Below are 12,558 nucleotides of genomic sequence, written 5' to 3' on the forward strand. Positions count from 1 at the left end.
CCCCTACCCACTACTCACCGCTAGTTCGTTTTGCACATCTGTGAGTCTACTTTTTTGATTTATGTTCAAGCACATGTTAGTTGAGTAAGTTAAAGCTATTCAACTCTACTGCATACAAAAGAAACATACTTTTCTAAATCTCTTTTCAAAATCAACACTCAAAATACCGTTCTAATTTTAAAAATCAACTTTGAAGAATAATTTGAATCAATTTATTGTCTAATTTAACTAGTAAATTACCTAACTCTTTTGCGAGGTCATTTGAAACAGTAAAACATCATTGGCCTAATTAATTAGTCATCCTTTTAATGAACTGGAATATTAAATGTGCAGAAAAGAGGGGGGAGTAATGTAAGATTTCCCTCCTCTTTTCTCACTCATATGTGTACATTAATCCAAATGAATCCCAAAGTCACGTCCTTCTAGCCTTTTATTCATTCTCATTTAATTTTAGAACTGAAAAACTAGTCCAAGATTATCTGCCATGCCAGATTCCTTCTCTTTGCCCTTCTGGATATATTTTCTTCCTTCTCCACCATGTTTATGGCCTCTGTGGGATGGCCTAGGGACCACATCAATAGGCCCCCTTAGTTTCTGTCTTACTGTTGGGATCGACAAATGGGAAGCCCTGGCAGGAGATGGATGGAAGGAAACAGAATGAGATCCGTGAACTTATTCCCCTGGCTCCCTCCTCTTAAATTTTCCCAGATACAATCACAGTTTCTTCAAGGTGTCCTCCTCTGCAAGACTCTAAGTTCCAGAGATGCCCCCTTCTCCCATTTCTTTGGATCTAGGCTAAAAACAACGCATTTAATAGCACCCAACTCCCATAACTTGATAACACTCCTGAAATATTTTCATTTCTGTATACTGTTTGTTTGAATTCTAAATGCTACAATTTTTTAAATTTTATTTTATTTTTAAACTTTACATAATTGTATTAGTTTTGCCAAATATCAAAATGATTTTACACATGAAAACACTGAAACTGAGGAAAGATGGCTGCCAAGTTCCAGGTAAGACAACCACTAGGCAGCCTGTGAATGACGTTGGGAAGAAACCAGAACATTCCATTGCCAGGAACAGAAGCTTCTCTGAAGTAAATTAAACAGACAAAAAGATGGAGATGTTCTTTGGACCACAGAGCAGGGAGATTCAGTGGGACTGACTTGGAGAATGGGAGGAGGCAGAGTCCAACCTTTATAATCAGGAATGTGTCTCTTTTCTCCATCCCTCTCCTTAGCTCCCAGTTGACAGGAAGGCTGTCCCCACAGGACAGGAAATGCAACTACTAGAAGCTGTGTCTTTACTCATCCCAAAAGTTCTAGCAAAGTCCCAGAAGAAAGTATTTTAAGTTAGCATTACTCAAAGCCCACCATGAACAAATTAGATGAAACCTGAGTGCTCTGATCAAGACAGCTGGCAATTCCTGGAGTAAGGAAACAGGGTCAGCCCCACCCACAAAACATAGACTCAGGTGGGGAATAGATGATTTCTAAGAGAAAGAGATAGGCAGAAAACAGAGGAAAAAAATATTCCTTAGAGATAGGAATAAAGGTGTGTAGAACCAAGAGACAACTGGTATACCAAAGCAAGACCGGAATCAGTTATCTGAACCTAATTCAATTTATGTTTCACTATGACACATACAGAAACCAAATAACCTGACAAACCTAAATCTTATTCCATAGAACTTAAAGAAAATAATCAAACTGTACATACCAATGATCAACATTAGTCTTATAGTTACAAGTCAGAGAAAATTATCAGATACATTATCTCATTTATTCAGTTATTCCAGATTCGGAATTCCATATACTTTTCCCTTGACCTTTTTCAAGGTCAGACAAATGTTTGTGAACTTTGAGAATCCAAAGATTATTTATAAATGCTTCAATGGTGTTCACATGTGGTTAAGAAACTACAGTGTACACATTTCATAAGAACTCATGCTTGTCAGTTTTATTGTGCTAAGAATCAGTGTGGAAATTCAGCCAGAGACCCATTAGGATATATTTCTGGGTCAAAGGCCAAAGTTCTTGGAATGGTCATGTCTTCTTTTCTGCACACTGCATTTTGCCCAGGCCCCAGGTGTAACTCTAATACTAAAAATGTAGCTCCCCCACTCCCCGTGAAAACCACTGACCAAGGCTTTTGACATAATATTGCAGAAAAGCATGGATATGTCAACTTACGCAGAAATGCGTGGTTAGTATAAAAATCAAGATGCCAAGGCTGGCAGACTCTCATGATGGTTTTGAGGTAAACTGCGGGTTTGCTCTGGTGAAATTTTAGAGGTCAGAAAATACATGAAGTTGACCCCATGATGAAGTATTTAATAAGCTGGGGAAGAAAACAAACTTGGTGTGGATTCCACTCAATTTAGAGTGAAAACTAGAACTTGATTCAGAAGACTAGGAAGAATGACAAAACACAATAAGATGAAAGAATGAATTTGTTTTGCCCTTTCTTGATAAAGGTAAAAAGGTAAATTTGTATTTAATACAAATAACCTTTTCAATTTAAATATATATATAAATATATATAAGCATATTTAAGTTTATATACATAAATTATATCTATATATAAAACAGTATATAAAAGTGCATATATACAGTTTCAGACATTTTCTAAATTTCTCATTTATGACAACAGATGGATTGAAGACTTCCAAAATTTGCAGCTGAAACTCACATCATGTGATATTTTCAAATGTACTTTTCTAAATGGTGATGGCAACCATGGGATCAACCCCAGTTGGCAGACATGAGGTCAGTAATCCCCATGTCAGAGTTTCTTTGGTGCTGCTAGTTAGAAAAACTGAAGTTGATATGTCTGTCAAAGCTCAAAACTATATTCAGTGCATTTCACATCAGAGGCAGGGGGAAACGCCCACTCCCTGGAGGAACTGTCTCAGAAAACTGGTGACAGAAGTGATATGAGGACAGGAAGGGAGAAGTCAGTAAGCAAAAGGTGATCTAAAATCTTGAGCCTCTAGCTGTGTATTCACTCAACTATGCTTACAGAGCCCTTTGCTTTTCTACTGACTACAAAACAGTAGGAAAGAAAACAGCCGAAGTCAGCCTGCTTTCTTACACCAATCACTGAGCAATACAAGAAGTAAGCACTTTAGGGGATGCAATTTCATTCTGCAAAGTGTTGGGAGGTTCCCCTTAGTCTATAAACTGTGTCTAAGGGGATTAACCAAAAGTAAATTCAAAAGAACCTGATCAAAATCTCCTAAGCACTTTCAGAATTTAAGTAGAAATGAAATGCAGGTCTGGTAACCAAGATTCAGTCACAGATGAGTCAGATCCAGAACCAGTTTAGACAAATATCTGTGCATCGTACTGCTCAATCTGGAGTCTCCCCATTTTCCAAAAAAAAATGACTCTGTGATATCATTTAAGATCCACAACTCAGTCTACATATGAACTTTGACATGTTAGCACTATGTTGGAAAGACGATGCAAACAAATAGATTTGTCAGAGGTTGAGAAGAAAAATAAGAGCTACTGTTGTGGAAGGAAAAATATTGCCTTGCCAAACTGCTGACATAATGTCTAATGGGTTAAGGCAAAGTTAAGGAACAGATCAGACCTCAAGTTTCAATCTCTGAGCCTCATGTTTTGAGCTTTACATTCTGAACATATACTTCCACAATATTATAGTTCATCATCATCATTTCAGGAAAGAATATGGGGAAAGAAAGAGTTGTCAGGAGAGTTAATTTTCGTCACAATATGGTTAATATTTATTTTCTAGCAAATCAGATAATGTATGCAAGATACATATGTCAAGTAAGCACCTATATAATACATTAAAACATTTGCATGTGTAGATGCACAGAGAAGACTTTTCTATTGTTATCATAAAGCATGTTGAACATGCAAAGAAAAAAATAAAGAGCCTTATTCCTAAAATGTTGTGTAATCTGAAGATACAATTATACTCTACGTAGGAGAATGACAGACACCCATAAAATGGGTAATCCACAAATACTATAACAACAACAGTAAAACTTCCTATGAATACAACTAATTTTCTGGGACTAAAGGTATCTAAAGGTGAATCCACACTATCTTTGTTTCTCACTTTATATTCTTCCCTAAAATGCTATTCATTTAATAAAGTGCAACTAATTTGCATTCCAAAAGTGTGAGGTGGATCAAAGTTTGTCACCCTTGTAATGTAAGTGTAAAAGATTATCACAAGTACAGGCAATTTATAAGCAGATTGCCTTACACCCAGACCTTGGGGACCTGTCACTAGCAGTAAAGAGATAGTTGAGATTTCAGGTCAGTTACAAATAGAATTAGGCAGAGAATATTTATACACCTGTTCTCATTTTCTCCATTTTCTTTTGAAATTGAGAACACACTTGAGTTACTTTGAAGTGATATTATTGACTTGCATAACATTTTTTTTTTTTTTTTTGCTCTGCAATGTGAATGTGTGTTTTTCAAATATCAAGCCTTTGATCTGAGTTGCTCCATCAGAACACTCTATAGAGAATGGAAACCATTTCTATATAAGGCTTTGCTATGCTGAGAGGAAGACTACTCTAGCTTGGAAGACGTTGGAAATATCCCATCAGAAAGCTCTTTTCAGTCCTCCTCAGCCTAAACACTTTACTGAGAGGGGTCAAACAGCTAGAACAGAACCCAAATTACGCAATGCTTCCACAAGGAAGCTAAGCTAAGTGGAAACTCAGAGGTCACCAACTGGACTCCTTAGTGCAACAAGGGTCAAACAGTAAAAATGCCCTTAAAAAGCAACAGGTACATTCTCCTAAATCCTACTGATTTTTACAAGTTGTCCAATAAGTTTAAAAACTAGACTCTTAGGTATCATTATAGAAAGTAAATTGAACTATTCAAGAAGGAGGGAGTGGTAACAATAGTGGTGTGGTCAGTCTAAACTTTGAACTCTCAAAGCAACCAGCCTGCAAACTACAAAGCACCAGATGGTTTTATAAACCTGAAGGTCTATAAATCTTTCCTTAAGTTTTCAAAAAAAAAAAGTTGTTTTCTTTGTGGGATTGAGGAAAATGTTTGCCATTGAGTATCTGAGCCCCCCAAACCCAAATAGCTTTTTAAGTTTTCTTGCTCTACATGCAGGAGACAAGCAGAACAGAGGCCAAGAGATCAAGCTCAGAGCACAGTGTCATCTGGCAGCTGTCTTGCTGGGGAGAGAAGGCTGAACTTCTGTTTCTCAACCTTGACTGTCTCACTGTAGTCATCACAACTTAATGAAGTTCTAAGATTTTAAACATTCACGGACTGAGTTTACAGATTCCTCCTTCAATTGGAAAAGTAATATATATTTCTGATTTTCAATTACAACTCCAAATCTCCAGTTTTTAAATCATATTCAGCAGTGCCCAGAAAGAGGGAATGATGGGGGAAAGACTTCCCTGATTTTGGTATTTAGTCACTAATTTGTGTCTGATTCTTTTGCAACCCCTTGGACCATAACCAACCAGGCTCCTGTGTCCACGGGATTTCCCTGGCATCAATACTGGAGCGGGTTGCCATTTCCTTGTCCAGGGGATCTTCACCACTCGGGAACTCGACCCCGGGTCCCCTGCATCGGCAGGTGGGTTCTTTATTGCTGAACCAGCGGTGTGACTGTAATTTGTAATGGAGTCAACTTTATCCCTACAGCTTTTAATGTGTGTGTTTGAGCTACCCATTTCCCACATCCTACCCGGTAGAACATGCAGGAAGAGTACAGAAAATTGAAGGGAAAGAGGGGCAGACCAAAGAGCGATTGGTAGCCACAATGCAAATTGGCTCATTTCACTTGTCAAGGTCTGTGTACACACCTGTGTGTGTAGGTGTGTCAACTTTGTCAGGATGGGATTCAATCAGGCAAGAGTCTGCAAAAAAATATGAGGCTTTGATTTTGCTACAAAAATTAGTGAATCAGAAAAGGGCAACTGTTCTTGGCAGACCCATCGATCTTACATAGTTTGGCCACTGAAATATGTAAGCATCCCATTATTTCATGTTCTTACATCCATTTCCTGCTCTATTCAACCCTTCATTAAACATCACCTTAACTTCCTTCCTTCCTTCCCAGATTTCTTTCTTCCTTAAGTGCATGAAACCCTTGTCTCCTTGTATATCACAATGAGACTAAGATCAGCATGGATATAAAAATTGCTTTATAAATTATGAAGTTTTGAAACAATTTCAATCTTGATATTTATTCATATGCCAAAATATACAAAATATAGAGTGGAAAGGAAGACATGAGAAATGCTAAATGCTGAAGATGGCTTACCCTTAGAAAATTATGCTTAAGATCATTTAATAATCACATCAAAGTATATTAGGAATTATTAGACTAGAGAGGTTTCAAATTCCATGGAAAATGGAAAAGAAAACATGGAATGACTTCAAGCTTCAAGGTATATATAACAGGAAATTTCAACAATCTGGGTTGTTGAGTCCTGAGGTGGATCATTAAAGAAGACTGTGGCCTGACTTCCCAGGAATTGTATAAGGAGCAGAATGGTCACCATCTGATGTGGTTCCCACTCTGTAACCAAGCAAAAGGACTCAGAGAAATCAGGTCACCCCAATCCTATTTTCCAGTTACAAAATTTGATCAAAGCATTAATTTTTCAAAACTCTTATGCAAAGTCCCTATAACTTTAATACAAACATCCACATTTTAAAATGTAAAACTACCTACAGAATGGAAACGTAGTTGAAAATTCCAGCTATTATGGTAACAAATAATAAAAATATCTTTTCAAATAAAACATGCAGTATACAACACATGTTCATTTTAACAGCAGCCATTTCATATGAGACTTCTGTTTATAAGATACCCCCAGAGGTTCAAAAATCAGAGTGGTGATAGCAAAACAAGAGCAAGTTTCTCAGTTTTTGCATGTAGCTCTACAAAGGCTTTATGATCTGAAGTGTCCAGAAAAAAAAATATATTTCAGCCCCATGAAAAATGTCAAACCTTTCAGTGACTGGTCATCATAACACACTCAGACCTTCCACACTAAAGTTAATGACATCTTTGTTAGAAGATCCTTCAGCTACCCTTTATGTATATCTGTATGAATATATTGATGTCTTTGTATTTATATTTGTTGAATATTTTTATTTAAAGAAAATGAAGGAGTAAAATTAAAATTCTCTTCTGATTTGAAGGTTTGTGTGGGATTTTCACGTTTTTCATTCACATTTTACCCTGAAAAGAAGAGAATTAGGGCAACAAGATAAGTCTAAATTTTTTCTTTTCAGTCACTGGAAAATGGAAACCTGACTTTGGTTTCATGCTGGTCATTTATTATATGGGGTGTTGTGTGTGTGTGTGTGTGTGTGTGTGTGTGATGGGCATATGTATGCAAACATAAGACAGCTAATGCTGCTCAAGCAGCCTGAAAAATTTCACACCCCCCCGATCTAGTCCTGACAAGAGGATCCAGCTTGGAAAACAGAACCTCCCCCTTAGTGCTTCCCTCAGCTTCTTGGATCTCCTTCAAAACACAAATGATACAGGGGAGGCTTTATTTCACACAGGCAGGTTCAAGTGATTAGGTTCTTTGTCACCTCTGGGGACTAAGCACCCAGTTATAACATTTGTATGGAAGCTGACTTGTTAAATTTGCCCTCAAAGATAAGGAACCCACCAAAGCACTAGAAAGAGGAGAAGCAGGGTCTTCACTTAATAAAAGTGAGGCCAGAGGCTGAGGGGCTATTCATCCACTGAGAACTACTTAATTATTAATCCTTTTGCTTAAGTGATATTTAAGTATCAAAAAAATCTCCATTTTGCCTTTCTCAGTAGATACTGCAAAGTTTTTCTTTTTCCTATGTAGACACCAACATATATAAACCAAATGTCATGACTAGCAAGCAGAGTATTTTTTGAGACAGAATTGGCAAATAAAACTGTAAGATGTTTAAAGTATATAACATGATAATTTGATATATGTATGTATTTTTTAAATTTACTTTTAATTGGAGTATAATTTCTTTGCAATGTGTTGGTTTCTGCTGTACAATGATGTGAATCAGCCGTAAGTATACATGTATCCCCTCCCTCTTGAATCCCCCACCTGCACCCCATCTCACTTCTCCAGGTTGTCAGAGAGCACTGGGTAAGCTTCATGTGTTACACAGCCATTTCCCACCTGCCATCTATTAACATTTTACATATGGTAATGTACTACGTGTCAACGCTACTCTCTCGATTCAACTTGCCCTCTCCTTCCCACATTGTATCCACAAATCTGTTCTCTGTGTCTCTCTTCCTACCCTGAAAATAGGTTAACTGGTGCCATTTTTCTAGATTCCATGTACACACATTAATATACAATATTTGTTTTTCTCTTTCTGACTTACTTCACTCTACATAACAGGCTGTAGGGTCATCCACCTCAGCTCAAGTGACCCAAATTCGCTTCTTTTTAAGGTTAGCTAAAATTCCCTTGTATAGATGTACCACACCTTCTTTATCCATTTCTCTCTCAATGCATTTCTAGATTGTTTCCATGTCCTGGCTATTGTAATCACTGTTGCAATGAATTTTGGGTACACATGTCTTTTTGAACCATGGTTTTCTCAGGGTATACGCCCAATAGTAGAATTTTTAGGATATATGGCAATTTTGTTAGGACTTCCCTGATGGCTCAGCAGCTAAAGAATATGCCTGCAATGCAGGCGACATAGGAGATGGTTCAATCCCTCGGTCAGGAAGCTCCTCTGGAGGAGGAAATGGCAACCCACTCCAGTATATTGCCATTTCCACCTACCCTTCTGAAATAGTGCCGACCCTCATTTACATATGTATTAGAAAAGACCTTCCCTGTGTATTAATAAGTCACATTACTGTCATCTGACATGTTTACCTTTTATTTTTTGAAGAGAACACAGGTAAGTTCCAGTCTCTTCAGTTCAGTTCAGTTCAGTCACTCAGTTGTGTCCGACTCTTTACGACCCTATGAATTGCAGCACACTAGGCCTCCCTGTCCATCACCATCTCCCAGAGTACACTCAAGCTCACGACCATTGAGTCGGTGATGCCATCCAGCCATCTCATCCTCTGTCATCCCTGTTTCCTCCTCCCCCAATCCCTCCCAGCATCAGAGTCTTTTCCAATGAGTCAACTCTTCACATGAAGTGGCCAAAGTACTGGAGTTTCAGCTTTAGCATCATCCCTTCCAAGGAACACCCAGGGCTGATCTCCTTTAGAATGGACTGGTTGGATCTCCTTGCAGTCCAAGGGACTCTCAAGAGTCTTCTCCAACACCATAGTTCAAAAGCATCAATTCTTTGGCATTCAGCTTTCTTCACAGTCCAACTCTCACATCCATACATGACCACTCTCTTAGACAGCATCAATCATACAACACAATTTTATCACTTATAGTCATCATGCTATTCATTAGATCCTCAGACCTTATAATTTTCATATGTTAAAATGTATAACCTTTTACAAACCCATCCCTATTTCCCCCACTCTCCAAGCCCTGGCAATCACTTATCTATGCTGTTTCTGAATTCCACTTTTTTTTTTTTTCTTTTTAGATTCCTTACAATTGAGATCACACAGTAACTTGTTTCACTTAGCATTAGGCCCTCCAATTTCATCCATGCTGCCACAAATGGAGGACTTTTTTTTAATGGGTAAATACAATACACACACACACACACACACTTACACACACATATATATATCACATTGCATTGTTGTAATCACTTCACCTGCTGACAGATACTTAGACTGTTCCCATAATAAATTGTTTCTAGGCTATTGTGAATATTGATGCAATGAACATGGGAGTGCAGATTTCTCTTTGAGATAATTATTTCATTTCCTTTGACTATATATGCAGAAATGAATATATATCCAGAAGTGGGATTAATGGGTGCATGACAGTTCTTTGTGGAATTTTGTGAGAAACTTCCAGAAGGTATTCCATGGGAGTTGCACCAGTATACATTCCCACCAATAACCCATTAAGACCTCCATTTTCTACACATCCTTAACCACACTTATTTCTTACTTTTTGGTAAAAGCCATTTAAACAGGAATGAGGTGGTGTATGTTGTACTTTTGATTTGCACTTCCCTGATAGTGATATTTTAGCATCTTGTCATATACTTCTTGGGCATTCTGTATGTCTTATTTGGGGGGGGGAATTGTTTATTCTGTAAAAAATAGCATGCATTTTGTATACTGTATTTGAATATATAAAACTCAGTTACCTATCCATACATCAAAACAAATTACAGAAATACAAATAATCCATTTACAATTGCACATGTATACCTGTGGTGGATTCATTTTGATATTTGGCAAAACTAATACAATTATGTAAAGTTTAAAAATAAAATAAAATAAAATACTTAGAAATATATTTAAGCAGGGTGTTGAAAGATCTATGTATGAAAACATTCAAGACACTCATGAAAGAACTGTTTAAAAGACACAAAAGGAAACATATTTCATATTTATGGACTGGAAGAATTAACATTTTTAATACATCCATACTACCCAAAGCTATCTACATATTCACTGCAGTCTCTTTCAAAATTCCAAGGCATTTTTCACAAAACAGAAAAAAACAAAAAACAAAAAACAAAAAAACTTCTACAACTTGTATAAAACTGTTGTTGTTGTTCAGTTGCCAGGTCCTGTCTGTCTCTTTGTGACTCCACAGCCTGCAACACGCCAGACTTCCCTGTCCCTTACCATCTCCTAGAATTTGCCCAAGTTCATGCCCGTTGAATTGGTGATGGCATCCAACCATCTCATCCTCTGTCAGCCTCTTTTTCTTCTGTCTTCAATCTTTCCCAGCATCAGGGTCTTTTCCAATGAGTCAGCTATTCACATTAGGTGGCCAAAGTATTGGAGCTTCAGCTTCAGCATCAGTCCTTCTGAAGAGTATTTGGGGTTGATTTCCTTTAAGATTGACTGGTTTTATCTCCTTGGCGCCCAGGGACTCTCAAGAGTCTTCTACAGCACCACAGTTCAAAAACATCAGTTCTTTAGCACTCTGCCTTCTTTATCGTCTGTCCAGCTCTTACATGTGTACATGACTACTGGAAAGAGCATAGCCTTGACTATACAGACCTCTGTCGGTAAAGTGATGTCTTTGCTTTTAACACACTGTCTAGGTTTGTCATAGCTTTCCTGCCAAGAAGCAATTGTCTTCTAATTTCAACAGAGAAGAACATAGAAGCTAGAAAGAAACGCACACCCATATATTGTCGGTTAGCTTATGAAAAAGGAGCCAAGAATATCCAGTGGGGGAAGGACAAGCTTTTCAAAAATGGCACTGGGAAAACTGGATAGTCCTATGAAAAAATGAATCTGTGTCCCTGTCTTTTACCATACACAAAAATCAACTAAAAAGGGATTAAAAAGTTGAACAAAAGACCTTAAGCGATTAAACCCCTAGAAGAAAACATCAAGGTAATCTTCTTGCCATCAGTCTTTGCAATGAGTTTTTGGGTTTCACACCAAAAGCAAAGGCAACAATGGCAAAACCTACAAGTGAGACCACATCAAACTCCAAACAAAGGAACATCAACAAAATCAAATGGCAATTTACAGATTGACAGAAGATATTTTCAAATCATATATTTGATAAGGGCTTAATATCCAAAAATACATGAGACATACATCTCAAGGCAAAAAACCACAAATAATCCAAATTTTTAATGGAGCATAAGAAAAGGAACAGTTTCACTAAACCTGAAGATTAGACTGTAGATGAGAGACACAGCAAGGTTTTCCTTCCAGAACAACAAAAGCCTGTGCCTTCCTGGCATTACTTTCTTCATTTCCACTCACTTGTTTGACAATTACAGTTCACTGAGTACATTCTTCAGTCAATAACAATCATCCCACAGTGAGCTATAATGTATACTAAGAACAGCCCCAATGAGGGGAGGGAAACTAACATTTGCATACTTACTAACGAGGAATATCAAAAAGGAAGATAATTTCCCAAGTTTACCACTCCATTGTTTTCTATGTTTCATTTCAAAATTGAGCCACCTAGTAAGGAAAATTAGCTAAGAGACCTCAATAATATATAGATACAGGGTGAAGTAAGTCAGAAAGAAAAACACCAATACAGTATACTAACACATATATATGGAATTTAGAAAGATGGTAACGATAGCCCTGTATGCGAGACAGCAAAAGAGACACAGATGTATAGAACAGTGTTTTGGACTCTGTGGGAGAGGGAGACCGTGGGATGACTTGGAAGAATGGCATTGTAACATGTATAATATCATATAAGAAACGAATCGCCAGTCCAGGTTCCATGCAGGGTACAGTATGCTTGGGGCTGGTGCACTGGGATGACCCAGAGGGATGGTATGGGGAGGGAGGTGGGAGGTGGGTTCAGGATTGGGAACACGTGTACACCCATGGTGGATTCATGTTGATGTATGGCAAAACCAACACAATATTGTAAAGTAATTAGCCTCCAATTAAAATAAATAAATTTAAAAAAGGGAAAAAAATAAAATCAGTTTTAAATGGGAGCATTAATGGTTTATAATTTGGGGG

This window comes from Bubalus kerabau, chromosome 3 (genome assembly GCF_029407905.1).
Source record: "Bubalus kerabau isolate K-KA32 ecotype Philippines breed swamp buffalo chromosome 3, PCC_UOA_SB_1v2, whole genome shotgun sequence".
Taxonomy (NCBI): Eukaryota; Metazoa; Chordata; class Mammalia; order Artiodactyla; family Bovidae; genus Bubalus; species Bubalus kerabau.